The sequence below is a fragment of the Apus apus genome, chromosome 11 (assembly GCF_020740795.1).
Source record: "Apus apus isolate bApuApu2 chromosome 11, bApuApu2.pri.cur, whole genome shotgun sequence".
NCBI lineage: Eukaryota > Metazoa > Chordata > Aves > Apodiformes > Apodidae > Apus > Apus apus.
Window position 1 is genome coordinate 2,436,689 of NC_067292.1, and position 7,236 is coordinate 2,443,924.

Sequence of the window (7,236 nt, forward strand, 5' to 3'; positions counted from 1 at the left end):
ATTCCCCCTTGTCCTCTCACGAAAAGCCCCTATAAAAAGTCCCTCCCCAGCTTTCCTGGAGCCCCTTCAGGCACTGGAAGGCCTCTATGAAATCTGAACAACCCCAGCTCTCTTGGCCTGTCTTCACAGCAGAGCTGCTCCAGCCCTTGGATCACCTTCCCGGCCTCCTCTGGGCTCTCTCCAGGAGCTCCATGTCCTTGGCCGCCTCGGTGCTCTGCCACACATGGCAGACACACGCCCATGGCCCCCTCAGAGTGGCCCACCATGTTCTCCCTGAACAATGTGTGCCCGCAAGCGACTTTGCCTCTGGCAGCGATGTGAGTTCAGTGATTTGCCTTCAGCACCGAGCGACTGCAGTATGAGGAGGCCACGGCAAAGTTTGTGTTCAGGGAACAAAATTTTAGGAGCAGGTGTTTCAGTTCACTTTGAAGCCCACCACCCGGCCTGGTGCAGTTTGTCAGGAATTGATGAGATCACAAGTTCAGTCGCAAGCCAAGTTTGTTCATCCTGCAGATACCGCATCGTGAGTAAAAATGCCCAACTGTTCCCTCCTTGAGCAGCTTTCTGACACAAGCTGTTGGCTGTAGACTTTCAGCTGCCTTTCTTTCTTATGTTCCCAGCACCATGTTTAGAAATACGGGAACGATTTTGCAGCCATAGAGCTACACAATCTCTCTGTACAACCCATCTTCTGCAGCTGAAGGGACAGGGAGTTGCAGAGAGCAGTGTCCTTAATCAAAAGGAGAATAGAGGGAGGAGGGACAGTTCCTAACCAGCTTGGGGATGATCAGCTTGGGTTTTTGCAATTTTTTGAGGTGGAATAATGCAGTGAAGTTAGAAGTGATGCTGCGCTCACGTGCTGGAATGAGAGCTCATGACTTAATTTTGTGATTCAGGGTCATACAGTTCCGGTGGCTGCATAATTATAGGACAGGACCATTAAAGATGTGACTAACCAGGGAAAGAAAAACAGCCCTAAGGTCTATGAATGCTCTATCCATCACATCACCGTCTAGGTGAGACATAGTGGATAATCAGCAGAAGGCTGATACATCTGAAACTTGAACTAGCAATCCCAAATTTCTGTTTCAACAGAATTTATTTAAATGGCTGCCTTTAAAAAAAATAATTAAAAAAATCACCACATTTTCTGGGCTGAGGAAATCCCACCATGCTCTCAGAATTGTGCCTCAGGAGCTGCCACAGGCTGTGTGGCTGCAGGCAGGAGGACAAGCCCTGGTGAAACCACGTAGCGTTGTTTTTGGGGTGTGCAGGTGAGTCCTGGTGGCAGGACCAACAATACTGAGCGCTGCAGGGCGTGTGGTTTCATCCACACTACCAACTGTTAGCAGGGCTGCAGCTCAGGCTGAAAGCATCCATATGGAGCTTCAGCAGAGCTACAATCAGAGTATCTGCTGACAGGCTGGGCTATCACATGTTCCGCTCATGAATAATCTGCAGAGACTGTGAGAAGGAAAACTTAGATCCACACCAAGGCTCGCTTGACCTTCCCCTCCTCATCTCAGCCTTCACTGGTGTCTGCGTGTCGACAGCACAGACAGTTGGCGAGTCTGGATTTGAGGAAGGTGTTAGGCACAGTTGGGATGACAGCATGGACATAGCCTTTGGGACCAGCTCTGCCAAACACCCTTCTCCATCCCTAGTGAGAAAAGGCTGCTTTTGCAAATGCTTTTGCTTCAAACTTGGTGACGACACTGGAACAGAGCCCTTCAAAAATCCATCCTGCGGAGCGTTTTTATTCCAATCTTAGAACAATTTACAAAGCATTTAGTCTGACAAAGAGAAGACGTGACTGAAAGGAGACATTATATTGTCTTCAAATATGCAAAAGGTTGCTTGGCTGCAGAGCAGGAGGGAGTTAGCTCTTCTCTGCATGCAGTGGGTCTAGGACAAGAAGTAATGAGCTTCTTGGAAAAGGCCACAGAAATTAGACATTGGGTAAGGGTAAGAATAGTTGAGCACCACAACAGATTGCCCAGGAAAGCAGTGGAATAGTCACCCCTGGATGTTTTTATTTAAAAGGAAATCAGTAGCACATCTGTTTTGAACAGTGTAGGGAAAATTGTTATCTCAGGGGGAAGGATGGGGTAAATAATCTCTTACAATACCTGTCAGCTCTAGTTTTTCATGAAACAAAAGAGATGTAATTTGCCCAAACTTACAAACCAGGTTAGAGCACACACTGGGTTTGAGGGCCAGCTCAGATCCTGATGTCTGTTCCCTGTACAGCAGGATATATTAAATCTTAAGTATGAAGTTAAAAACAAAACAAAACACAAAACAAGCAAGCTGTTCTGTCTTCCAGAAGGTTGGGTTTTTAATGTTAAAAAGCCAGAATGAATGGCGAGTCCAAACCCCAGCTGATATTTACAGTATATCCCTGGGGAAAAACTCCCACTTACCCCTAACCCCAGAGAGAACTGAGTTTCCCTATTAGCTGCCTGACAACAAAGTGAGTGTATAAACCATCTCCTCATTTCTCTGGTCAAAGGGTACTGAAAAGGCTCTTTACAGTGTCCAGACAAAGCTGTTCCTCTGCAGTGCTGCACCCTTGCTGGAAGACAGCACTTCAGTGGCTGGGGCTGTTAGCTCAGCAGCTGTCAGCACTATTAAATTCACCAGAAACATGGAGAGAATAGCCCCATAAAATAAAAGGAAGAACACTGTGCTGAGAGTAGCTTGCATTTAAACCTGAATCCAAATACTGAATCAAATGATTGATCTAGCTCAGCTAAAGATCAATGTGGGCCTTGATTTTTTTAAAATACAATATGCAGCCATTACTTAGCTACTATTGGAGATTTTCAGGTAGAACCAGATCATAGTGAATTGTTTGCAATGACTTAAGATAACCCTTCAGATACGTTTTAGTCTTAAATTCATCCCAGAATGGTGACTATCCTGCAAACCAATACCCAAACTTCAAATTTCTCTGTGGAAGTCACCACCTGAGTTAGAACTCTATCAAGAAGTGACGAGAGTGAAAAAAAAATATCTCTTTTGTTAGGATATAAAAGTGTAATTTGAGAAAAGAGAAACTAAAGAAACCACTCACAGAACATTTTCCCTGGGTGAGTTTTCTCTGAGGTCTAACAGCAGATGAGCCCATCCCTCAGTGGAAACACTAACACGGTCTCTCTCCTCTCTCCAATTCACTTCAGGAATAAAACACTTTTGATGTTATTAGGCAGCTGCTTTTCTGGGTGGTAAATCCAAGCTAACACACAGGAGTAAGCAATGTTGTCACAAAAACATCATTTTCTTAGAATGTTTGGCTAAAATCTCATGGCACTCCCCCTGCAAGAAGTATTGCCCAAGACATCATTGCCATGTACCCTGACATCACTTACTGCTGCACCTGCTGTTCCAGCAAACATTTTTGGCTTCAGGATCAAATTTTAAATGGGAGCCACTGGTTTCATAAGGGGACACAGTAAATCAGCTGGTATAAGCAACAACAACTTATATTTATGTACTACCTTTCACTCAAAAAGATCCATAACCTCTTGGCAGGCAGTAATGATAGTGTGAGTGTGGGAGGCACAGTAGGGAAATTGTGGAATAATACAGTGTGCAACAGAGCCTTCCATAGATTCCTAATACTCCTGGGATTTTAAGCAATTCCATACTTTTTCAAATATTAACCCAGTACTACGTAGCTTGTGGCTTCAGTAAACAGCCTCCTTGTTTACCTCGTGGGAAACTGAGGCATGCAGAGGTGCCGTGAGCTGCCTGTGATTGCACAACCATTGCTCAGCATCTGACCCAGCAACAGCATCTCAGACACCTGACTGCCTGTCCCGTGATCTCTCCTGGACAGAGTAATGCTTCTGCCAGCTGAGCTGCCAGAGGTGTTGAGCACAATGGAATTATTCAGGTTGGACTCTGGCCAAAGCAGAAAAATAAACAACTGCTGCCTGTAGAAGTGCTATTAAAGTCCTTGGTCACTCATAGCTGAACATCAGGTCGACTAATATCTCATGGCAAGGACAGTGTGTTGAATAAAGACCTTTTTCATAAAGAGAGGGCACCGAGCTGAGCTCTAAAGGAGAAGGATGCAAAACACTTCCTGAGCCATCAGCAGCATTTTCTGCAGTGCACTGGATTCTCACTGAAGAGCCCAGTCAGCCCACTCATCAGTTGATCCTGCAAAATCCGGTGAGATCGACGTCCAGACAGAAAGGAAGAAGGTGAGAAATACTAAAATCAAGATGAGAAGAGTGATTTACCAACATAAAATAGCAAGGAAAGAATATACGTACATCACAAAAAGCAGAGCAAAATTCTTTGGTCTTTCTGTTGAAATATTCTCTCTTCAAGTGTCCTGCCTCCAATGATGCTTTATTACAAAGCAGAAATTGCACTGCAGGCTTATGCCAAAAAAACATGCTGCAGATACTTTGTGTGGCAAACAGGGCTTGCAAAGAGGGTTTGTTCATCTGTCTTGGCCTGCCTTGCCATGCTTTTCTGTCCCTCTTGCCAAATGGAAAATAAATAATTCCTTCCTAGCTGTTCAGGTTATAATTGGCTGGATATGCCATCAGCTGGCTCATCCCTGCTCAGAGGCTGGGAAGGCATAAACACTTCCAGGATTACAGAAAATGAGGACACTAACTTTGGGACGAATCCAAAGCCCTTTAGAGTGAGCGTGAAGACTAATTGACTATAGCAAGAGCTCCATCAGCTCCTTAATTGCTAAAGGGATATGAAACAATAACATATCCCCTTTCAGTGCATCCGTTTTCAAGAGCCCTGTGGTAAGAGCTGCAAACTGCCTGCTGGAAACAGCAGGACCGGAAAGCTCTGGGCTGATATTCTGGTGGTGTTTACAAAGGTGCTCAGGCACTTGGTAGCGCCGCAGAGGATGGGAGATGATGGTAAAACACTTTTAATACTTTCCCTATCATCACAAAGAAAGCTGGAAGATTCAGATAATGGAGTCAGTAACACAGAGGTGAAAGTACCCATGTTGCAGTCTGGTGACAGGGTGGTAAACACTGAATTTTTAAGTTATATTCAATTTTAAGCACCTCGTTCTGTGCTAGCTCTGTGTCTTCTGGGCCCCAAGGAGCTTTGCTGTGCTCAGCCTCCAGACTCCACTTGTAACAATGGTTTGTTGCTCTAAAAGAACTGGGAACCTTTTCTGTCTGAGCCTTGCAACTTGGAGTGAAGACAGTTATTGTTTCTCCCCTCTAATGTGATGAGAGTCTGGGGTTTCTCCACTCTGCTCCATGGGAAGGGGAAATGGGGTCACTCCAAGTGCTGAGAACCCACAGGGTTTGTCGCGTTGCCTTGGACTTTGCTCCCTGCCAGGTGAAATCAGTGCATCATGGAGCTGGGTGCTGCCTCTCCACCAGACTTTTCCCTTTCCTCCTCTTAATCTGGAGGAAACGGGCATGGGGCCATGGAGCTCCATGGGAATTGGCATGGGTTTGGGATGGGCTGTCCTGCCTTCTGCTGGGTTGGGCTGGAAAAGGGGGTCAGTAGGCCAGGGGCAATGTCTGATCACTGAGGGATGGAGCAGGACACAGTGGCTCAGCACCCATGGAGCCATGCTGTGAGATAAGGGTAGAGGGGTTGGGTGTGTGAGAGAAAGGGAGAGGAAGGCTGTAGGGTGATTAGGCACAACAGGAGCATTTCAGAGGAAAAGGAGAAAGAAGAAAGTCCAGATAAAAATAGGAAATGTGAAAAAGGGAAAAGCATGTGTGAGCTGTAGACTTGCTGAGTTTCTGCCCCAGGCAATGTCACCATGGACATCTTTTGTTTTGCTCACATGAAAATCCTTGCCATCGGTACATTTCCTGTCCTCTCCATGAATCCATCAGTTCCTAAACATTTAGACATGACAGGGCCTTCTAGAGCTGCAGAAACCACTGAGTACCAGCTGAGCATAATGGGGAAGAATCCTGTGATTCAGTACAGGTGGGAAACAGCTACAGACCTATTTCCAAACAGTCAGTGTTGATTTAGGTGACTCATTGTTCATGTGCCTTGTTTTAGATGCTTGGAGCAGCTTTTCTCAATTTAATCAGAATTGTGGGTGCTTAACTTGTCTATCACTGATGCCCCAAAAGATCAGCACACAGCTAAAAAGGACATGCTCAGCCTATGGGCTGGAGGGAGGAATGTAGTGGTTTGGGCTGCAAGAAGCCTTGGGTTTGCTCCTTCTGTAGCTGTTTTGTTTATACCACAAGCCTTGCAGCCTTGACTCATCATCTGATCATCCCAAATGCATGGCTGGCCAGACCCTTGGAAATCTGGGTATTGTCCAAGTGACAGCAAAAGTTGCTTATCGGGCCCCTGGCAAAATCCTTGGGCTGTCCAATGCAACCCAGACATTTCTTCTTGTCTGGTGGGACTGGTGTTCAAAGCTCTGTTCTTTTATTTTGTGCCAGTGACTCGCTCTGCAGGTGAACAGCCTCCCTGCAGTGATTTTTGTGGGGGGGAGGTTGGAGACTTTGTGCATCAATTTCATGTCTGTTTGTCTGTCTTCTTCCAATTTAGGTGTTTGTCACTTGATCGTCGTGGTGACTGCTGCCTTGAGACCCTGGCTGTGAGGGAGGCCCACGAGGATGGAGGGCAGCACTTCTGCTGCCATTGCAGGGGACCCTCTTCTGCTCAGCACTGCACTGAACGCACAGAGTTAATGTCACTGCAGGAGTCCCAGTGACTCTTCACAGCGGAAAGGCAAAAGAGGTTGGCTTTAATTTATGTAATTATATGGCAACAGCTTGATTTCCTTCCGGGTGTGCTGTCACTGTGGCCCTCAACAGCCTGTTCCTGGCCAGTGGAGCTGGGTGAGGACGCTGGGGAGCCTTGAAGGGCTCGGTCAGGAATGCCGCTGTTTTGCAGAACATGGAAAAAAGGAGCCATTTACAGAAAAAAGGAAAGAGAAGGCCAAGGTGTCCCTTGCAGAAGAGCAGGGGGAAGGAGCCTGTTCCAACGTGGCGGCCGCGGAGAAGGGCGCCGCGCGGGAAGCGTTTCCCGAGGAGCCTCGTTAGCGCAGTAGGTAGCGCGTCAGTCTCATAATCTGAAGGTCGTGAGTTCGATCCTCACACGGGGCAAGAGTGGTTTCCTCCTTTTTTTTCCTTCAGCTAAGTGCAGCTTTCCCAAGGAAGGGTGTGTTTATATTTTTAACCGAGTCGCAGCAGGGGGCGGAACGGGAGCGGCGGGAACGGCCGCGGTACCGGGCGCGGACCCCCCCGCTAGGCGCTG

General features: G+C 46.8%; 1 non-coding gene across 1 annotated transcript; it reads left to right on the top strand.

Annotated features, from left to right (window-relative positions):
* Nucleotides 1–7,012: 7,012 nt before the first annotated feature.
* On the top strand, nt 7,013–7,085 carry TRNAM-CAU (transfer RNA methionine (anticodon CAU)). The gene has a single exon. It is a non-coding gene; the product is annotated as a tRNA-Met (tRNA).
* Nucleotides 7,086–7,236: the final 151 nt, after the last annotated feature.